The sequence below is a fragment of the Doryrhamphus excisus genome, linkage group LG14 (genome assembly GCF_037039965.1).
Source record: "Doryrhamphus excisus strain RoL-2023G ecotype Guam linkage group LG14, RoL_Dexc_Guam_v1.1, whole genome shotgun sequence".
NCBI classification, from domain to species: domain Eukaryota; kingdom Metazoa; phylum Chordata; class Actinopteri; order Syngnathiformes; family Syngnathidae; genus Doryrhamphus; species Doryrhamphus excisus.
In genome coordinates, this window is record NC_136370.1 from 4,767,487 (window position 1) to 4,791,058 (window position 23,572).

Sequence of the window (23,572 nt, forward strand, 5' to 3'; positions counted from 1 at the left end):
TCTCATTTCAAGACCGCGAGATGCATTCAGGGACACTCCGAACATCACAAAAATGGCTTTATAATGTTCCCGTTTATTTAAACATACACACAGTGCATGTAAATAAACAGGGCGATTTAAAAGAACATGCAGTGGATATTATTATCTATCACTTTGTAACTCGTAATTCGGATGTGCAATTTGCAACACTGAAAACAAGTAAATTTACCTTAAATTACGTGATGTTATTGAATGCAACCCCTCATTGCTCATAATAACAAGATTCAAAAGTGGTATTCAATTTTCTGCCAGGGCCTAGACTAGTGTTGGACCAATACATTTTTAGACTTGTGTGGTATCACACAAGCTTGATTGACATTCAATGCGTTTGGAGCTGTTAATACATACAAAAATGTACAGTATAATCCTCATGTTAAATACAGTAAAAAGGATCATATTTCAGTAATTGTTACTAATGGTGATTAATCATGTTTAATTTATTTAAAAATTGATTAATATGATTTAAAAACTAACTATATTTCATGTTTTTTGTAATGAAAGTGTGACATTTTTAATATTTAAAGAGATTTTTCTAAAATCCCCCAACCTACAAATATTTTTATTTGGCAAAAAAAGGCTGAATGTTATTGAATCCCCCCCCCCCCCCCCCTCCCTCATGAAAATATTTAACCGAAAGGATAACAGTGGTATCTTAGTTAAAGATCTGACCAGAGAATGTTGTAACATGTCAGCTCTTACGTTCAATTTTGTTCCCTAAATAGTCAATCTGGTTTGGGACCTTTCTTTTCCTCATCCCCTTGATGGCACACTTCTTCTATCCGCCTGTTCACGTTGCGTGTCTGTCCTCCAACGTGGCTCTGTGCCTTTTTCCAGCATCTCATGTCCACTGAGGTCGTTAGAACATGCTCTCACTAATAAGCTCTGTCTTGTGTTTTTTTTTTTTTTTTTTACACCAGTGGAGCGTGACTCCTATATAAGCAGGCTTCTATATGGTGGCGGGTGGGGGAGGCTGTATTTCCCTGTTTGGTTTTGTGTGTGTGGACCACGTGGATCAGTGACAAGATGTCCTTGAGTGCGTGACCCTGTTATGAAGCTTCGCCTTTGGCTGTACCGCAGACCAAACCTCATTAAGGATGTGGACACACACATCCTGCAGTTACAGGTGAGTGTGTGTGTGGGTCCCATTTCACACCAAAGACCATTTAATTGGGGACAGGGGATGTTCAAGTGTCATGTTCCCCATTAGGTGGGAGCTGATGGTGTGGGTCACTGGCTGAGGTGGTTAATGGCCATGCTTACAGTCTGAGCAAATTATGTGAAAAGTGCTGCCCATCCTCATAAACTCCCTTCTTAACCTCCACAACAGTTTTACAAGTGGAAAAATAAGTGAAGCACTGCAAAACATTAAGGAAAATCCTTACATGGAAGATGTTAAAGCTGTAGAGGAAGGAAAGAAAGGTTGGAACATGAAGAAGAAATGAAGAATGGGGAACAAATTGAGGCATTTAGTTGGCAATTAGCAAAGGGATGAACTGGGAGGTAAGGGGAGCGGAGGAAGGAAATCACCAAGCATCCTTTGCCTTACTCTGTACTTTGGAAAAATACTCATCGTTAGCTTTAATCTTTACACCGACATTCTTCCTCATTATGAGGATAATGTGTCTTATTAGCTCCCCCCGACAGGAACATTGTGATGGATGTGCTCCAATCAGGGGCTGCATTAATACCATCAGCACCGACGTTACGACAATCATCCAGTGTGCTCGCCTGATAATATCTCATGCTTGTTGTGACTCGCCGCGACAGCTGGAGTGACGCGTGACGACCATTAGTCATGGCGAGGTGGAGTGCGTGACGGAAGCGGAAGCAAAGGAGGAACGAAAAGTGTGGGCAAAAGCTAAGAAAGAACACTACGTTGAATAGTGTGGGCTGATGCTGAAAGAAAGGGTTAGGATTTGGGTAGGTTTAGGGTACAGGTTTATCATTAATGTAAGGGTTTACAGTCAGGTTAGGGCTGGGTAGGGTTAGGGGTTAGATTTAGGGTTTGGGGTAAGAAGATAGTAGGGGTTTGGCAAGGGTTTACAGTTGAGAGTTAAGTTCGAGTTTAGGGTTGGTAAGATTAGGGTTTACAGGAGTTAGACTAGGGTTGGCCAGGCAGAGAGACAGAGATGAGAAGGACGTGCAGCAGGTTAGGATGGTCAAGGAAAGGAATGGAAGTGTACTGACAGATGCCAGTGTGATGAAAAGATGGAAAAAGTACTTTAAAGAGTTGATGAATGAGGAAAAGGAGCGAGACGGAAGAGTAGAAGATGTGTCTCCTGTGGACCAGGAAGTAGCAAAGATTGGTAAAGAGGATTGAAAAGGATGAAGAAGGCACTTGGTCCTGATGGTATACCTGTGGAGGCATGGAAGTGTCGAGGAGAGCCATAAAGTTCCTGACTGGGTTGTTCAGTAGGATCTTAGGTGGTGAGAAGATGCCTCAGGAATGGAGGAGAAGTGTGTTGGTGGCCATTTTCAAGAGCAAAGGGCAGGGGTCTCAAACTCAATTCACTTGGGGGCCACTGGAGCTCAGGTCTGGGTGAGACTGGGCCGCATCAGGTTTTCCAAAAAAAAAAAACAAACGCATTTATTAAAAACCAAAAAAATTTAAAAAACTTCGCTTTGGTTCCAATTTTCTACAAGAAAGGCTCATTGCACTGTTCTCAAGTATCTTACTTTTTATTTTTCTACACAAAATAAGATGAAAAATAAAAACAAAACAAATCAAGAAAAAATGGCCCGCGGGCCGCGTGTTTGAGGCCCCTGAGCAAGGGTGATGTGCAGCGCTGTGGCAACTACAGAGCTAATGAGCCAAACAATGAAGTTATGGGAAAGAGTAGTTGAAGATAGACGAAGGGCCGAGGTCAGCATCTGTGAGCAGCAGTATGGTTTCATGCCAAAAAAAGTGCTACAGATGCTCTAAGATTTGCTCTAAGAAGGTTCATAGAGAAGTACAGAGAAGGTCAGAGGGAGCTGCATTGTGTCTTTGTAGATGTGGAGAAAGCCAATGACAGGGAGCCTAGAGCCTAGAGAGGAACTGTGGTATTGTATGAGGAAGTCTGGAGTGACGGAGAAGTATGTTCAAGTGATGCAGAACATGATGAGGACTGTAAGAAAGTGGTAAGATGTGCTGGAGGTGTGACAGGAGAGTTCAAGGTGGAGGTGGAACTGCATCAGGGATCAGCTCCGAGCCCCTTCTTGTTTGCTATGGTGATGGACAGACAGACAGATGAGGTTAGACAAGAATCTCCATGGTCTATGATGTTTGCAGATGACATTGTGATTTGTAGTGAGAGTGGGGAACAGGTGGAGGAGATGCTAGAAGAGTGGAGGTTTGCCCTGGAAAGGAGAGGAACGAAGATTAGTCGCAGCAAGACGGAGTATATGTACGTACGTATGTGTGTCAATGAAGGGACCCAAGTGGAAGAGTGAGGTTACAGGGAGAAGAGATACAGAAGGTGGAGAAATGTAAGTACCTGGCGTCAACAGTTCAGAACAACAGAGATTGTGAAAAGGAGGTGAAGAAACGTGTGCAGGCAGGATGGAACGGGTGGAGAAAAGTGTCAGGCGTGATGTTTCATTGAAGAGTTTCAGTTAAAATGAAATGTTAATTGCACAATCTACACAATACCATCATCACACACACAGGTGTAGCGGGCTGGACCGGAGAGCCTTCTGCCTACCCCCGCGATTGGCCCGCTGGCTGCTGGGGCTTGGCGGCTCGCTCGGGGTGCCCTGGGCTGCAGGATATTTTGGTCTGGTCTGCCTGGCCTTCCCGGGGGTCCCGCTGGAACCAGCTGACGCCGGGGCTTGCGTCGCCTGGGGTTACCTGGGGCGGGCCGGGTTCTGCTTCCTGGGGGTGTGTGGGGGCGGGGGGTGGTGCCTCCGGCCGTGGAGGGGCTCCCTTCCGGCTGGCGGGGGCGCCCCTGTGCCCACGGGTGTGTGGCCTTCGATGCCCTTCTGCCCTAGTGGGGTATGGTCTCCCGCTGGTCTCGGGGGTGCGGCTCTCCTCCGGCCTGCTGGCGCCCTGTTGCCGGTTGGGATTGCTCCTCTATGGCCTCTTGCTGGTCTCTTCGGGGAGTTGCTTCGGGGGCGGGTCTTGGGGAGTCGGCCCTGGCTTTGCCCACACCCACGGGGCCGGAGGATCTCTGGCGGTGGGGGCTTGACCTGGCTGCGCGGGGCGGGGTTTGCTGGGTGGTAGAAGGCAGTCTCTCTCCTTTTGTCATTCTCAGTGACAATTACACATTCACACACTCGCATTCACATACACAACACACCTCCATATGGACACTCACAGCACATGGGTGCTTCTCTATACAATCTACTATCTTATCCCTGATGTTTATATAGTATTTGTATGCTATTATTACAGTAATAATGATGTCAAGCAGTGAGATTTTAATGACTGTAACTGTATGGCTGTAATTGTGTTTACTATCAGGGTTCATGTCTTCATTGTTACTATTGCTACTGGTAAGTTGAACTGTTTCATTTCACTGATGTCATCTCCATTATGACCCTTAGCCATCATTGACATTTAACTGTTCTGTTCTGTTTGTCTCTGTTGTTCTGTTGAATTCTTGTTGCTGCTGTTTTTGTCTCTCCCTCTACTGCCCCCCCCACCCCACCTTTCTCTTCTTCTTTTCTGTTCTTCTTCTTGCTCCGGTCCAGTCGCTCCAAATGGCATAACAAAAACATCAAATAACGGCAAATAAAATTTCATGGTACAGGGAAGTTGTAGCCAACGCCCTTTCCTGACACAGAGCAAATGTGTCTAGCATGTAAGGGCATTTAGATCAACAATACTATCTGCCCCGATGGCTGGACGGGACAAAAGAAAAAAAAAATGAAATGAAAGGTCTCACCACAAAACTGTGGTGAGACCAGTCATGTTGTTTGGTCTACAGACAGTGCCACTGAGGAAAATACAGGAAGCAGAACTGGAGGGTACAGAGATGAGGATGCTGAGGTTCTCACTGGGAGTGACCAGGATGGATAGGATCAGGAAGGAGTACATCAGAGGGACATTACATGTTAGAGGCCTTGGAGATGAAGTCAGAGAGGCCAGACTGAGCTAGGGTTATGACCAGGTAGTATTTAGGTTTATAGGGTTTATGTTAGGGGTAGGCTAGGTTCGGATTGGGCTAGGGTTAAAGTTGTAGGATTATGGTTTAGAGCTGGGTAGGCCTTGGGTTGGGTTAGGTGAGACCATGGCTATGGTTACAGTTAAGTTTCAGACTGGAATAGATTAGTTTGGGATGTTGGTAGGGTTGGGATAAGGATAGGGTTTGGGTTTGGTTAGGTTAGAGTAGTATTAGGGTTTAGGTTAGGGTTAGGTTTTTACTGTAAAGGTTGGGTTGGTGGCTAGGATTTGCCATACTTGGGGTCTAGGGTTAGGGTTAGCCTTAGAGTTTGAGTTAGAATTACATCAGAGGTATGTGCTTCACTGTTGCCAACAATAGGTGTCGCACACATCTGGCACATAAAGTATACTTTAACAACGACATAATGTAAGATGATAATGAGTATTTTTAAAAAGTAAAACTACCACCACAATCATTTCTTTTTTGTGCAGAGTTTAAACGATGGTGGATCCACATCATTTCATCAACAAATAGGCAGGCATATGCTTGTTCTCTCGCTTCACATTCTACCACGATACTCCCTGTGTTTTTATAATAAGACATGTGACGCCAGCGTACACACACACATTGATTCATGGCCGCTTGCTGAACCTCCACGCCCTCTATCGCACACGCTGCTGCAGTGTGACAGTTGTGGAGCAGCATGCACTGGAAACCATGCACATGGAAAGCTTTTGACACACACGGGTGTGTAATATTCATAAGGAGTGCTCCACTTCCTGTGTGCTGCTTTGGTCATGTGCTGTGATATAATATTCATGTGTGTGTGTGTGTGTGTGCGTGTGTGTGTGTGATAGCTTACACTCTGTTGTTCATTCTGCCCCATTTCTTCCACAAATGTTCAATGGGATGCTTGTTAAATGTTGTATGCCTTACTAGGACGCTATATAAGAAGCCTGATTATTGAAGGGGGAGGGAGGGGTTCTTTTGGGCTTTTTGTACATGCTGAACTTGATACACAATGATAGATCGCCTTGGCTCTGAAACAGCCCGCTGTTATTTTTCTTGCCAAACAAAGTGGCAGTAAGTAAAGCTGCACTGAGGAAAAAAGTGATATTTACTTCCTGGGCTGCTATTGCGTGTCAATAAAACTCTACTGCACGATGGCATTATAGTTCCAAGTACAATACTACAATACACTGATAAATAAATACATCATTCATGGTACTCATATTTTTCTTCAATTTAAAGTACATACTACTGTTTTAGTCTAATTCACATGCTGAAAACTAAACTACATCTAAATGCAAAATCTTTCATAAGCGTTCCGACCGCTGCTTTTCCCTTTATCCTCACGAATCGCAAATTAACCTAGCATGTTTTTGGAATGTAATGGTAATGGTTTTATTTCATTTGAACATGCATCAGATTACAATTGAGTACATCCCATAATCAGTTCACAGTTCCACATGTCCAAAAGGAGTAGGAAGAAGCAAAGCTTATTAAATCCTACCCCTCCATCTGGTACTTTTACAATCAGTAACTGTTACATTTGTTCACTTCCTGCTTTTCTAATATGGTTTAAGTTTTTTTTTTTTTAATTTTTACATTTTTTTGTCACGTACCAAAGTAGGAGGTGATATGAGCATCCAATGCCATAATGGGTACCATAGTAAGTGTCAATATAGTGATATATATAGCACATCATGACTGGTTCAAGACTCTTCATCCTTGTATTTAGCAAACATCAACTGCTTGTATTGTTTCTTGAATTGGCTCATCGTTGTGCATTGTTTGAGGTCCTTACTCAATCCATTCCATAGTTTGATTCCACATACTGAAATGCTATGGCTAGCATAACGTAGTCCTAGCATAGAAGTGTTTCAAATGTACTTCTTCCCTGAGATCATATTTCTCCTCTCTTGTAGAGAAGTATTGGATGACATTTTTAGCTAATTGGTTGTTTTTAGCCTTATGCATTATTTTAGCTGTTTGAAGATGAACTATATCAGCAAGTTGAAGTATTTGTGATTTTAGAAATAAGGAGTTAGTATGTTCTCTATAAGCGGCATTATGAATTATCCTTACTGACCTTTTTTGCAGTACATTTAGCGAGTGAAGATTGCTTTTATAGTTATTAGCCCATATTTCCACACAATAAGTAAGATATGGTAGAACCAGAGAGCAATAAAGAGTGTGGAGTGATTTCTGATAGAGAACAAATTTTGCTTTGTTCAATACTGAAATATTTCTGGCCACCTTATGTTGTATATTTGTAATATGAGGTTTCCAGCTCATATTTTCATCTATTGTGATCCCCAGAAATGTATTTTCCTTCACCCTTTCAATGTCTACATCTTCTATTTGTATTTGCTGGTGCGTGTCCTTTCTGCTGTTACCAAACAGCATGATTTTAGTTTTACTTAGGTTCAAGGACAATCTATTATCATCAAACCATCTTTTTAGTGGGACCATTTCTTCTCTGACCTTTCTAATGATTTTGTCTGTACTCCCTCCAGAACAAAAAGCAGTGGTATCATCCACAAATAATACCAGCTTTAAGTCTTTTGTGACTTTGGAGATATCATTGATGTACATATCAATGATGTTGGTCCCATATGGGAGGAAACCGGAGTACCCGGAGAAAACCCACGCATGCACAGGGAGGACATGCAAACTCCACACAGAGATGGTGCCGAGGGTTGAGTTGAACTCGGGTCTCCTAGCTGTGAGGCCTGCACGATAACCGCTCATCCGCCGTGCAGCCTAAAATGTGATCATCACAAAGATTAAACCAATCTTAACTTTACTAATAATTCATGGAACAAATCAAGCAAGAAAAAATGTGAAGGCTTAAGTCAGGCTTATTAATAAAAAAAGACCAATATTTAGATTTGACTTTTAAAAGTGTTAGATAGCGTCAGACCACAATCCACACACTGGGCTCGCGGCTCTGCCTCGCTTCCCCCATTTACAAAGCTGTACTTGAAGTCAGGAATGTAATATTACGTAAATATTTTGTATTTTGGGGTGGGGACTTGCACCACTTTTGTCTTCATTTTCTCGTTTTAAGAACTTCTCCATTGCTAGTTGCAGTTGAATGTGTTCTTCTGATCTTCTGTGAGCTTGTTAAACAACTGTCTGACACATTACTGCCACCATCTGGTCGGAAGCGGCACTGTTACTGAGCATCTTATGGATAACATACAATAGCATAGTAACTAGCCTACCTCTGGTGGCTTCCGTTGATAAGCTACTACGCACCCCGCGGGCCATTGGTGCAAAACACAAAGTTTTTTGCGGTCCTATAGGTGGCGCTTGAGGCCCACGTTTGGGCAGCGGCCCTACGATTAAGAATCACTGCTCTAGTAGTCATTGCGCTGTAGTTTTTCACTGGCTGCTGTGTTCAGGGGTCTTTACCGACACCCTTGAGTTAATAAAAGGCATGTTCACATCCCTTTTTTTGGGTTCCATTCAGTGACGTGAGGAAAAGATGTGAGAGCCGTATGATATTTTTTAACATTGAAATACATTTTATTGTGTTAAGAAATGTCAGAGTCAGATGTATTCATCAAAAGAGCCTCATCTGGCTCCTAAGCCATAGAATCCCTACACTTAGCGTGGAGGATATTCGGCCTTGCAGAAGCTTCTAGAATGTTCTTGGCTGCCAGCATAGAGGACGCCATAGAGGATGTGGAGTGAAGGAGGGCGTACGTACACGGGGAACACGTGCTGTTGGCTTTAATAGAATGCTAACCTGCTCTCAGCGCCCGAGGAGAGGTGCCAAGGAGACGTAAGGGAGGAAGTTCTTTGGGCTAATACCAGAATAGAAACCTTGCATATTGAGCAAGAACACCTCATTAATAAATTGCTGAAGTCAAAGGCCAGGGTTATGAGCATGTATGAGATGACGGGAACATGCAGTGTCAACATTTTAACATTGTGTTTTTGTCCTCAATGAGTCAGAGTTAGGATTAAACCAGTAGATTTTATGAATCGTTTTTCATCCTGTTCTAATTTGAAATACTAAACTTAAAAGAACCTTTAGTACAGTAAACCTCGGATATATCGGACTCGGATATATCGGAAATTCGCTCACAATGGACAGATAAAAAAGAACCGATTTTTTCTGTAATGCATTTCCAATAAAAATTCATTGCATATATCGGATTTTTTATAACGGATTTCGCCTATTTCGGACAAAATCTCCAGTCCCGTTCCAATTTCCCTCGCATATATCGGATGGCCGCATCGTGTCTTTCTCCTGGCTCCAGATTTAGGACAAATATAAAAGTGAGTGACGTCAATAATACTAGCACAGCAGTGAATGAGATCTTAACCTCACTATTGGAAATAACGTAGGCCTGACGGGCGTAACAGGGCCTAGCTTAATTAACAATTTGTTATGCTCAGAGTCCAATAAAGTTCAATTCTCATTACCTTACGTCTCTTTTCATTGCCCAGTCCAGGTACATTGGAAACATAGTCAGGAAGTGCCTTTTTATAACGGATAAAATCCGATAAAAAAAAAAAACGGACATTTTCCGGTATACGCATATAACGGATTTCGCTTATATCGGACAAAACCAGTGGGAACAATTGAATCCGATATATCCGAGGTTTACTGTAGCATATTTATTTATTTATCCGGACCTGTGATCAATTAAAGTGAATGGAAAACATAATAAAATATAATCACGCTTACCAATCGTAATTACTTCAGGTATTACAGTTAACATGACAGCAAACGTGGTGATGTCACTCAAAAGGAGCCAATGAAAGTTTGTTTACTTGCCAGGAACGATCCATCCATTTAACAATGCCGCAAATCTTCGAACAGAACAAAAAGTAAAAAGTTAAATGAAGATTGAAAAGTGAAAGGACGGACCAAAAAAATGTTCATTCTTCAGAATCCAGTGCTAAAATGTTGTGTTTCATGTGCTCTGAAACTTTAGCGCCCAGTATAAAAAATCTGGAGTCGTCGCTCATGAATGTACAGCACAACAATGAGTCTTCACTAAGGAAGTACTGTTGCAGCTTTTCTGTTACAGACACTTTAATTATCCATCCGGTTTCCATACCACTTAGCCTCACGAGGGTCACAAGTATGCTGGAGCCTATCCCAGCTGTCTTTGGCACACCCTGGACTGGTGGCCAGCCAATCACAGGGCACATATAGACAAACAACCATTCACACTCACATTCATACCTATGGACAATTTGGAGTCGCTAATTAACCTAGCATGTTTTTGGAATGTGGGAGGAAACCGGAGTACCCGGAGAAAACAAACCCAGATCTTCCTGATCTCAAGACTGTGTGGCCATTGTGGTAACCACTCACCACCGTGCGGCCTTGTTTGATGCAATGTTAAGACAAAATAAAGTTCCGACCCTCAGTGTGAAAAAAAAACTGCATATATCAACCTTACTTATTTTTAATTGAAGACCTCTGCTGTGGTATAATGTCCAGTATAGTATACAGCAGGGGTCACCAACCTTTTTGAGGCCGAGGGCTACTTTGTGAGCACGGATAGTATGAAGGGCTACATGACCTGTCAACTTCCAAAATGACAAAACTGCATGGATCACTTTTTAGTATTCAGAAGAAAAGGAATAGTAGTAGTAACACTATGTGAAGTGACTTGCTCACATATCAATGTTAATTATTTTCCACAATAAAGGTAACAAAAACTTATTTTTTAACAAGAAACATTTATTTATGTGCTCACAAATTTGAAAGTCAGAGGGAACACCTTTCTGTGATTTTTTCACCTGCCTAGTGAAAAAAGTCCTTTGTTTGTCCAAAGCTGCCTTTAACAAACGAGCCTTTTCCGTCCTTAATGCGCTGCCGGGTGGGTAGCTCGCATTGAAGCTTTCATGACAACTTTTGAAGTGTCTCCCCACATTGTGCCGCTTCGGTATTGCAACAGTCGCCCCGCAAATAAGAAACATACATTTTTCTTCAAAATACATGAAGAAAAATTCTTCCTCCCAATCACTGTGGAAGTCCTTTTTCGCTTTTCTGCCATGTTTTTGGGGGCTAAACTGCACGAGTAAGCTAACTCCTCATCACCGCTGCACTATATCGGAAAAGCGGTGAGTGGACGCGTGCGCACACATGAACTTTGACTTGAGGTAAGAGTTCGTTATAAAATATTTTTGTTTTAATTTTTGATGTTATAAGACAATTAAAAATATATATTAATGTAAGCAATTCTGATTCAAAATTTAAAGCACAAAATAACAATGATAATTTGTGACCAGTGCTATTTTTAGAAGAATGCCTCGCGGGCGCCTAAAGTGGTCCACGTGGGCGCCCGTGGGCACAGCGTTGGTGACCCCTGGTATACAGTATAGTCACCCCCCCCCCCCCCCCCCACATCCCCCAGACACCTCTCCTACCCCTGAGTCACAAGATTAGGGTAATAATTGGAGCCAAGTATTGGTTGAAGTTTGTGTGATGATAACCACAGAACCTGACACGGAACTAATTGCGATGTAGGAAAGTGTCTGTCTTGGTTGCTCAGTACAACATAACAAAAGAAGAAAAGAAAACAGAATGTGCAAACTTCCTTTTACACTTGTATGTTAGAGAATGTTAAACTCTAACTTCAAACATTTCCTGTACACTTAATGATGTCAGAGTTTGACCCAGGAACAGACGATTTCACCAGCATTATTTCCTATTGGGAAAATGCTTTCTCTCCATCAGTTTGAGAGGTACCGTCGTAATTTAAATTTTCATTAGCTTTTATTTTCAGGGGAAGGAGAGACAACGTGAAGCAAAGGAAGTTTGACGTTTCCCAATTTAATAGTCCTCAGGCCAACATGACACATTTGGGTTGTTATTAATCACAAACGTGACAGCGAGAGACATAAGCAGTTTTCCCCAAACATCTGTTCATGAGAGACTCGGTCTTAATAGTGACAGGAATATTTTATTAAAAAACATACTTTGCAGTTTTATATTTTATTTGAAAAAATAACAATAATTATCACACAAAAGCTAAAAGCTTGCAACTGGAGTGTTGAGGTTGTCTTAGAAGGCTTCCTCTGTTCAACACTCGTCAGATAAGATCTAGTCTGAGAACCTGGTGTCTATTTATCCTGTAATGGAAGAGAAGAATGTCCAGAGAAGAATAGTTTCACTCTTTTGTGGTGTCAAATGACAGTGGGATATAATGGAGTGGGGCCTCTGCCCGGCAACGATGGTCATTTGGGTGGTATCACCTTGGTTAGCATTCCATCCATCCATCTTCTATGCCGCTTATCGTCCCTAGGGTCGCAGGTATGCTGGAGCCTATTGGTTAGCATGGCGCCACCTGGCTGGGAAGGGATGAGAGTACAACATTGGATGTAGGAGAAAGGTGGTGTCCAAACCTCCCCCTCTGTTCTGAGATGTCTTCTCAACCTTAACCTTACCATAGCATAATATGATGTATTTTTTAGGACACGATGTACTTATAGTCCATATGTCCATGTATATATGAATACGTACATACACCCTGGCAAGATGGAATTCAATAGCGTCTCTCTCCTTCTTTACCAAAGCGTTGGTAGGCTCAACTTTTTTGGCCCCATGGCAGGTTATTTAGCAGTTGCACCTCCTAAAACCTGCAGGGATGCTGAGTCAGCAACATCTAAGGTGCTTTGTTTGGGCGCTCGATTTAGCGGAACAATACCATACAGGGCAAATGGACTGCAGTCGTATGTCGCCACATCATGCTTCCAATTTTTGCAGGTCACTCTACGATTTTTCAGTTTAAAAATATATTCATAAATAAATAATTGCTGCCTTTTATTTGTCAAAAAAAATCTTATCCTATATTTTAGTTTTCCAAGCATAAAAGTGTGTAAATGAACAATAGAAGTGTAAGGTATTGAATTCATCTTTTACACTAGTCACTAGGAGTCAGTAATGCTAAATTATGTCACATTGGTTGATTGAAAGAAACACTGGATAAAAAAGTAAAAAGTAAAAAAAGGATCTCTCACAATGCTAACATTTGTGATTCGATATTATGTCTTCTTTTCTCATATCATGCCTACTAGATTAGGTAATGGGAGTGTAAAGGCAACTATGGGGGTGTAGTTTCACACCTAGAGTGCTCTAATAATGTTAAAAATGTATTTAAAAGGTCATAAAGAGGTTTTCTATACTGTATTCCCTCACTTATTACATCACCGTCATGCCTGGAACCGATTTATTGCGATAAATGAGAGACTACTGTAGTTTGATACGTGCAATATTTGATGAAAATTGAGGCATTTTCTGCAAAAAATGAATCATACAATAACTCGGGCACACAAAAACTGATGTTTGAGTCCTCATGCCACTACAGAGGATATTGAGAAAAGGCCACCTAATTGAAGAGTAATCACCATACAATCTATTTAGGGATGTCTGATCATTTTCGGCCCAATATAATAGTGTAAAAATCAGTTATTATGGGTATGAGATTTTTTTCCCGGATCATGAAAACCGAAATGCTGCATACAAAACATCGGTATCAGCATGGGCTGATATTGGTATTGGAAATTGAGACAATATCGGCATATCGGCTGTCAGGAAAACAGCCAATATTGTACATCCATAATTGCATTTTAAACATTGTAAGCTCAGACGTTCTGTTTCCTCATCAGATGACATCATGCGGACGTGACATGAAACGTGCCAGAGAGAGGTCCAGACTAATCTTATTTTTACGAGCCAACATAAATCGCTTTGCTTTCCGGCCCGTTTTCCCAGCAGTGCTGGTTCCCCCTGCGGTGTTAAAAGATTAGAGGAGCCTATAAATAAGAAGCAGGGCAGCACATTAGGTTGGTGATGGAGAGCGTACATGCAGACTTACATAGAGCAGCCCTGAGCACTCTTAGCATGTGTCATGTTGCATGCATTGCCTGACATCATTGACAGCCATTGCTCCTAATTAGTCAGCACACACAAAGCAGGCCTGATGGCGGACGGCTCACCTTTCTTGCCACATTTTCTCCCACTTGTCAAATTGTTTACTGAGATGCCAACACAAAGAATGCAAACAAGGAGAACCACACTATTTAAAACATCGATGATGAGGGTTGATGTCCGAGATGATTTCAAATCATGGCAAGCCAAGTCAGGCTGCAGGCTCAAACTGTCACCTTCGTTTAGTGCACAGGCAAATTTAAAACAAAACATTTTCACACTGAACTGTCAAACAAGTTCAAAAAGAAGCTAAACCACTGAATAAAACTAAAGCAAAGTAAAATTAGCCTGATAGGAAAGTAATGGAGAGCAATTAACTGTACTGGAGATATCACAGCGACATAAGTTCAAGCCTGTATGATACAACTAAATAAAACTTTGAAAAAGTAAAATGACTCACCCTTTTAAGACACTTTGCAGTTAATTAACACCACGGTCAATGTTTGAAGTAACAATCTTCACAGTGAACTGTCTTACACATGTAAAAAGAAGCTATATGATGTAACTAAATAAAATTAAAACAAAAGTAAAATGACTCACCTTTTTAAAGAACAAGTAAAATGACTCACCCTTTTAAGACACTTTGCAGTTAATTAACACCACGGTCAATGTTTGAAGTAACAATCTTCACAGTGAACTGTCTTACACGTGTAAAAAGAAGCTATATGATGTAGCTAAATAAAATTGAAACAAAAGTAAAATGACTCACCTTTTTAAAGAACAAGTAAAATGACTCACCCTTTTAAGACACTTTGCAGTTAATTAACACCACGGTCAATGTTTGAAGTAACAATCTTCACAGTGAACTGTCTTACACGTGTAAAAAGAAGCTATATGATGTAGCTAAATAAAATTGAAACAAAAGTAAAATTACTCACCTTTTTAAAGAACAAGTAAAATGACTCACCCTTTTAAGACACTTTGCAGTTAATTTACACCACGGTCAATGTTTGAAGTAACATTTTCACAGTGAACTGTCTTACACGTGTAAAAAGAAGCTATATGATGTAACTAAATAAAATTAAAACAAAAGTAAAATTACTCACCTTTTTAAAGAACGCTCCTTTGTGGCTCCGGTATCTGGTAAGGATGCCTCCCGTAGAGAGAGACAATGTCTTTCAACTGGCCTGGCAACACTTCAGAACTGGAGAGAGGGAAGTTTGATTCCTGCCATCATACCGTTTCTCAGTCTTTTCAGACGTTGAAGGTCAGTCTACTGAAGGACTTGATTGTCTTTGCTGTTGCCTTCCTGCAGACATCAGACAGTACAGGATGATTTCCATAAAGCCAAATAACATTTTTTTGTCTTGCCGTCCAATTAGTTGCCAATTATTGAATTACTTTGTACGCTAGTACCTGTTCTCCTCCAGGGGGCGGGCAGCTCTCCCTGTCAATCTAATTTATGACGCTGCTTTAATGAAGTCCTGCAGGGGGATTACAGGAAAGCATATTTAATGTAGCTTGATGTCTGACAAGCACTCAGACTCTTGCTTCTTTTTATGTTGGACTACAGAGGACGTTTTTAATGTTTCAACAACTTTCTTCAAATGTTGATCATATCCGGATATTACTCAGGTACAGGTACACATTACTTCTCATAGGAATTGATTTCATGCAAATGAATACATTACTTACAATACTATAACACGGCAAACAAAACAACAATATGGTATAGCAGCCCTGGGTAAAATGTTTGTTTTTAATCACCTTCTTCTGTAAATTAATGCCAAAACAACACATAAAAGTAGATTTATGCATTTTTATTTAGCCTCTAGCACAGGGGTGTACAAACTTTTGAGCCACATCGTGAAAAATGAAAGGATACAAGGGCAATATTTTGTAAACACATGTAGACATGCTAAGACGTTAAATATATTTGAATATCAAAAACTGCATCACAGGTTTGTTATACATAGTAGGTTAAAAAGTCCATTATTGGTATCGAGGGATGTCCGCTTTTTTTGCCGAAAACCGGTATTGTCCAACTCGTAATTTCCGATACGGATTTCAGGCAATACTGATTACTCGCAAGAATGACATTTTTTCTCTTAATATTTTGATTTCATTTTTGTAAATCTGATGTGTTTTCCATTTCTGCTGTCCCCAAAATTACAACTTTATTCTTTGCATTGTATGTTTTCCATAACATAATGACATTAAAAAAATCTTTCTTTCATATTACAACTTTATGCTACTAAAATGTCATTATTATTCCTCATAATATTACAACATTATTTTTGTGAAATTACAACTTTTTCTAATTACATTTCAACTTTTTTCTCAACTCATTAATACATCTTTACAAATTCCGAACACCCAATTGCAACAACAAATGTATACATCTTTTAGTTTTTTGATGATGCACCTGCGCACTAATGCATTAATGTTTCAGGGCACTTTTCGCTTGGCAGCGACCTTTGAAATAGAAGAATCACACATGACAGGAAGGAGGAAGTGAAAGATTATGGTGGAGTGTAATGTACAGAAGGCAATGCAGCATTGTAGGGAAATTGTAACGCATGCACACACAAAATAAACACACACAAACATTATGTGAAAATCGTAAATGGAGTTATATTTGTAAATGAATTGTAAATGATTGTTAATTTGATGCAAAACAACCCCTTTTGTGTTGTTTACGTCAGTATCGTTGTTACATATTTCAGTTCTCACTAAAGCAAAATATATTTCTGTCAGAGCGTGCAAGGTGCAGGCAGGATGAGACATGACAAGGCAAACGATCTGACGGGGGAACAATGGAGGTGAAGTGGTATGAGAAGGCCCAATGTCTGATGGGCAACAGGTGTGCAGACCAGGAGAACAAGGCAGGAGTCTGCTGTAGGTTTCATGTTGAAAAAGCCATAGAACACAATATCCTGTTTCAGTCTTTGCATGAAAAGTGACACAAAATGGCTTTTACAAAAACCTGACTGAATGAACTGTATTGATGAACTGGTTTGACTGTATTAATTAACAATGAATAATATTAAAAAACAGACTTATATCTTTATTATTTCCTATGAGGAAAATGTTGAAATGTTTATATTTAACAGCCAACCTCACAGAATCCCCACTCTCTCTCGCTCTCTGCTCCCAGGATGTAATCCTCACCTCATTGCCCACAATGACTAACCTGTAACATGCAACACACACAACATATACACTCTGCTGCTTTTATACTGGCGGCTGAATGGGAAACCTATACGGTAAAAGGGAAGATGCCTTTAGTAACCATTTACCTTGCCATCTCCATCGCCACATGATTAGAAGATTATAACACCTCTCCTTGCTGTGCTTTGGGGGTGACCTTCTATGTCCAAGCCCAGTATGCTGGACTACTGCCGGGGGTTGCTGCTTTGAACCAGCCAGAGGGCAGAAAGGGGTGGGGTGGTGGGCTCCTCCTCCTCCATGATGGATGGAGCTTGCTTATTTATGGAGGAAAGACTGTATTTGCTTTATTGTGTAAAAAAAAGTACAAGATGCCGAGGGTGGGGGGGTGGAAGGTGGGGGGTGGCGGAGGGGGTTTGTCGGGCCATGAAGTCTGATGTGTGCTCTAACCTTAACCTGGCTTATGGGCAAGATAAGGCCAATGTGTGTGTGTGTTTGAGGGGGGGTGGGTGTTTAAAGGCCAGAGGATAGTCTAACCTTGGCAAAGAATAGTTTGGACGGGGGCCAGCCTCTGCTTCACCTTAATCCCTGAGCCTCATATATCCTTCAGCGCATTCTGTAGAGGAACGCCGGAACGTTTCATTTTATGACCCCCCCCCAGTCATATTTATGATAAATCTTCACTACTACGCCCCCAAAAAGAAGTCACTCGGGCTATGGCGGTTGGTTAAAGAAGCTGCAGCAGCACCTTCCACCTGTCGGGGGCACTATTGAGCTATTTTATTGCGTTTCGTACCTCCTACATCCTTCCCTGCCTCCTAAGCTAATAATAATGTCGCCTTCACTTTACTAAGCTGGAGGAGAAGACAAATAAAGGAAGCCACGCTGGTCACAAAAATGCCGTTGAGTTAATATAAATGGTAAACAACTACATCTGTATTCTAATGGCCTCTACGGTACAGTAAAGCGTATAGGACTAACTAAAAAGTATAATAAAAGCATACACGCCTAACAGACTCCTACTGGAAACATGATGTGTGATCGCTTTGACACATTCAAGTTTTAAAGCAAAGCAATTTTATAATTGTTACACCAGTACGGCCTACAGCTGGCTCAAGGCACATTCTAAAATTAGAATTAAAATATTAGGAGAATAAAGTCAAAATATTAGGAGAAAAAAAATATCATCTTATGAGGAAAAAGTCATAATTTCACGAGAAAAAAGTCATAATATTTTGGGGAAAATGTTAAATTTTTAGAAGCCTAAAGTTGAAATATTAATGAAAAAAATTATATAATTATATTTTATAGAATTATAATAATTAGAAATATTTATAATAATAATTAATAATTATTTTTATATATAATAATTATAATTATAGGCAGCACGGCAGTCGAGTGGTTAGCGTGCAGACCTCACAGCTAGGGTTCAATTCCACCCTCGGCCATCTCTGTGTGGAGTTTGCATGTTCTCCTCGTGCATACGTGGGTTTTCTCCGGGTACTCCGGTTTACTTCCACATTCCAAAAACGACTCCAAATTGTCCATAGGTATGAATGTGAGTGTGAATGGTTGTTTGTCTATATGTGCCCTGTGATTGGCTGGCGACCAGTCCAGGGTGTACCCCGCCTCTCGCCCCAAAGACAGCTGGGATAGGCTCCAGCACCCCCGCGACCATAAAAGCGGTAGAAAATGAATGAATGAAGGAAATGAATGATAATTACTATTTTTATTATTAATTCTTCTTATTAATTATTATTATTAATTATAATATAATAATAATAATACTATAATTATATAACCCTAACACCCTAACTCTCTAAAGTTTAGAGGGTAACAGCACCCTAACCCCAACCCTCCAATCCTAACCCCAAACATAACCATAACTCTAACCCCCTAGCCCCAGACAAGGCAAAGGGTCATTCAAAGTGCTTTACAATATCATTACATGAAATTCCATAAAACAAAGCAAAACCCCCCAAAATAATGAAGAGTTGGGTAAAATACTTTCAGTTCCCATATGCACAGTTGAATAGAAATGTTTTCAGCTTAGATTTGAACATTGCCAAAGATGAGGATTGTTGCACATTTCCTGGAAGACAGTTCCAGATTTTGGCAGCATAAAACTGAAATGCAGCCTCACCGTGTTTAGTCCTGACTCTGAGTGCCCGCATGAGACCACTACTTTGGTACTTTGATACTTTGGTATGTACTTTGGTGCAAGAGACCATGAAAAGATTTGTACACAAGAAGAGGTCTTTTAAAGTCTCTGTTCTGTGAGCGACAGGAAGCCAGTGCAGAAACCTGAGTACTGGACTAATTGGCCATATTTTTCTAGTCAGGACTCAAACAGCAGCTTTCTGGATGTACTGAAGCTGTTTTACAGCTCGTTTAGTGAGAAGGCCGTTACGGGAGTCTAGCCTGTTGGAGACAAAGGCATGGATTAGTTTCTCTAAATCTGGCGTAGACGCGATTCCCTTGATTTTGGCAATGTTTTTTTAAAGTGGTAAAAAGCTGACAATATTATTGATTTAATGTGGCTGTTAAGACAATATTACCCCCACATTTCTAACTTGAGGTTTTAGAGAAAGAATCTCAAGGAGACCGATAACACTTTCTCTTTGTTTCTGTGGGCAAAAGACAATGATTTTAGTTTTATCCCAGTTTAGCTGGAGAAAGTTGTTTTGCATCCACACACTGAACTGTTTGACCATGTTCACCTGCTGTCAGGGACACGTAGATCTGAGGACACATTGCAGCTGCGTATTAGCTGGCCTAAAGGGAGCATGTAGAGATTGAACAATAGTGGCTCCGGGATTGACCCCTGGGGAACCACACCGATCATAGTCATTTGGACTGAGACACAGTTACCAATTCCAAAGTATTTTCTGTGCTCCAGATAGGACTTGAACCATTTTAGAGCTGTACTAGAGATTCCCACCCCTTTCTAACATCTGTAATAACATCACATGGTCATCACAAAGACAGAGCTGCGTCTTGTTCAAACGAATATGAGTAATTCGTCCCCTGGATCAGTGCTGTCTCAGTGCTTTGGTAGGGCCTAAAGCTTTTCTAGAACTTTCCCCAAGAATTGGAGGTTTGATATTGGGTGGTAGTTACTCAGTACTGTGGCATCAAGTCTGCTCTAACCCTCTAACGCTAGCCCTAACCTGCTAACCCTAACCCTGCCTTAACCCTACCCTAACCTTCCACTCCTACCCTAACCCTCTAACCCAAGTCCACCTCTGAATGGCTGAAAAAAAGAAGACTTTGGATTGGCCTTGTCAAAGTTCTGACCTTAAAAAGGCTTCATGCTGGAAAACCGTCCAATGTGGCTGAATGACAACAATTCTGCAAAGATGAGTGGGTCAAAATTCCTTTAAGAGACCCGTTGCAAATGCAATTACCGCAAACGCTGGATTGCAGTCGTTGCTTCTCAGGGTGGCCCAACCAGTTATTAGCTTTAGGCGGCAATCACTTTTTCACACAGGAACGTATATTTTGTGCTCAGTTGTGTTGTCGATATTTAAACTTGTTGATGACTTGCTGTTGATCTGAAATTTTTAAGTGCGACAAATGTGGAAAAATTTGGTCACCCGGGCCTTACACAAAAAAATGCATGCAGCCATGTGAAAAAAATGGGACACACCATTTTTTGTGGCGTTGTGGTAAAAATGCTTCGTAAGACATTCCAGCATACAAGTAATACAAAGTTTTATCATCATTACACATATGCTCAATGACTTAGGCAACGTTTGAACTTCAGGGTATGATCCCTAGTTGAGATTTTTTTGTTAAATCCTATTCTATACCGAAAAAAAATGCAACCTGTTAACGCCATGTGTCCAGAAAGTGATGTGCATGCGTATAAGCACAATCACACATATTTCTGTGTGTTTATGGAAGTAAAGATTGCTGTAGTGTGGGCACATGGTGCTTTCCTGCCATGTCTGTTTCAAGGAGCGTGTGGGTGGCAGGAGTGGCGGGACACTGCCGTCAGCTGCTTCACTGACACTTTTTAAAAATAATTTTCAGATGACAAGAAGAACTTTTACCTGCATGAATACCTGTTTCCGACATGACCGTTCAGACTGTAGTAGATCAGATAAATATCAGATTTATATCTACATCCAAATGAGTTACAATTGAATAAAATCTGAATTGGACTTACATGAACTGCGATGACGACCAAGCCAGGGTGTACCACGCCCCTCACCTGGGATAGGCTCCAACATACCTCCGTGATGGATGGATCAAATACAGGTCATATATGAACAAAAATCTGAATTTGTCCTGCAGTGTGAATGTAGCCTTGTGGAAAATGAGATCCTAAGTTGCTATGATGTTTTGCTTGATGGTGGCCATGTTTTTCCACCAATCTTGGCAGATTTTACACACAAGTGCTTGTCAGTCCCATACACGTATACACAAAATTTTGAGGTGAATCGAACAAATACCCTAAAGTTACAGGGTGTTTTATGGGGTGAGTTGAGCTGAGAATTTTTTTTGTTAGAATGCTATGATTTTTAGTTGCTGTGAAATTTTTATATTCACTCATATAGTCATATATAATTTTTGAAAACAATAAATGACAAAATATTAACACATCTCTTTTTAATTGTGTTTTTATAGATAATTAGCTGGTTCACAGGAAGCAGTGAGTAGAAAAAATTATAATAATGCTAATTGATATTTGGGCTGCACAGCGGCCGAGTGGTTAGCGCGCTGACCTCAAGGCTAGGAGACCAGGGTTCAATTCCACCCATCTCTGTGTGGAGTTTGCATGTTCTCCCCGTGCATGCGTGGGTTTTCTCCGGGTACTCCGGTTTCCTCCCACATTCCAAAAACATGCTAGGTTAATTGGCCACTCCAAATTGTCCATAGGTATGAATGTGAGTGTGAATGGTTGTTTGTCTATATGTGCCCTGTGATTGGCTGGCCACCAGTCCAGGGTGTACCCCGCCTCTTGCCCAAAGACAGCTGGGATAGGCTCCAGCACCCCCGCAACCCTCATGAGGATAAGCGGTAGAAAATCAATGAATGACTGAATAATTGAGAGTTGTTAAATAATAAATGATATAAATCAAATAATTATTAAAAGTTTTAAAATGCGTAAAATCTAAAAAAAATGGTGAACCAGAAATTTTTTTACCAATATTTCATATAATAATTCAGTTTCCTCATGTACACAGAAGCATAAATGTGTTATGTGAAGGACTACCTGTGTATGGTATGTACAGTATTAAATGTGCTACTGTGTGTGTAGGAATGTGCCTCGTTTGTCATTGCACTTGTGTGTTTGTGTGTGTGTGTGTATGTGCATGCAGCCGTGAATCTGTCTCTCGGCCGCCGCCGCCATCGCCGCTATACGAGGCGTGTGAATCATCCGAGGCAGGCGAGGCCATAAAAGCCCCGAGCTGTTAGTGGGGATGGCTTTGGGAATGATCACAGGGTGGCTGCTGTACTTCCATTTCCCTGCAGGCTGCCGTCGCTGCAGGGGGCAGCGACAGGGAGGTGGGAAGCTGCCGCCATACAGTCACGGCTGACAGCGGCGCCAATGGCCATAACGTCAGCAACAATGATTGAACATGTGAAATATGTGCTCTTTGTCCATGCTATTGGACGGGGTGGAGGTTAGACGAAGGGTCAGGGGAAGGGTTAAGGCGAGAGCAAAATTGCCTTCAGGCCTGCTGCCATCTTTTTTTCTTTTTTTAATTTTATTTCAGGCAGCCCTCCACAAGATCTTTGTCTCATGTGATTTCTTCTCTGCAGCAGGCCCACTCGGGCTGCTTAGACACCACACTGTGGATGTACAGTATTAATAATGCATACTGGTCTACGCCCGCTAGGACCCATCTAGATGATTAGTGCAGAATGCATTATTATGGAATGCATGACACCACAGCTACACAGCTATACTGTTGCTGGTACCTTATGGAATCAATACACTGCGACCAGCTTTAGTTGGTGTCTGAGGTTTGCACATTCAAATTGAGAATTGTGCCTGGGCTATTATTTTCCTGACAAATTTACTACATGGGGGTGCAGTTACTGAACTATTGAAATAACGCTCTCCACGAAACACCCCCAGAAACTTTAGGGTGTTTAGCCAAATCAGCACCAAATTTGATGCACATCTTTGGCTGACTGACGTGTGTCAAATTTGAGCAAGGTTGAAAAACATGGCCGCCATGAAGCAAAACATCTTCACAACTTGGCAAATAACAGTCCATAAGGCAGTGAGCATCGGTTTAATAATGATAAAACTTTGTATTACATGTCTTCCAAAGGATTTTGACCACAACCCATTAAGGGGGGCCCCAAAAGCACAAACATGTACCCCATAGCAGTGGTCACCACTGTTTTAAGGCCAAGA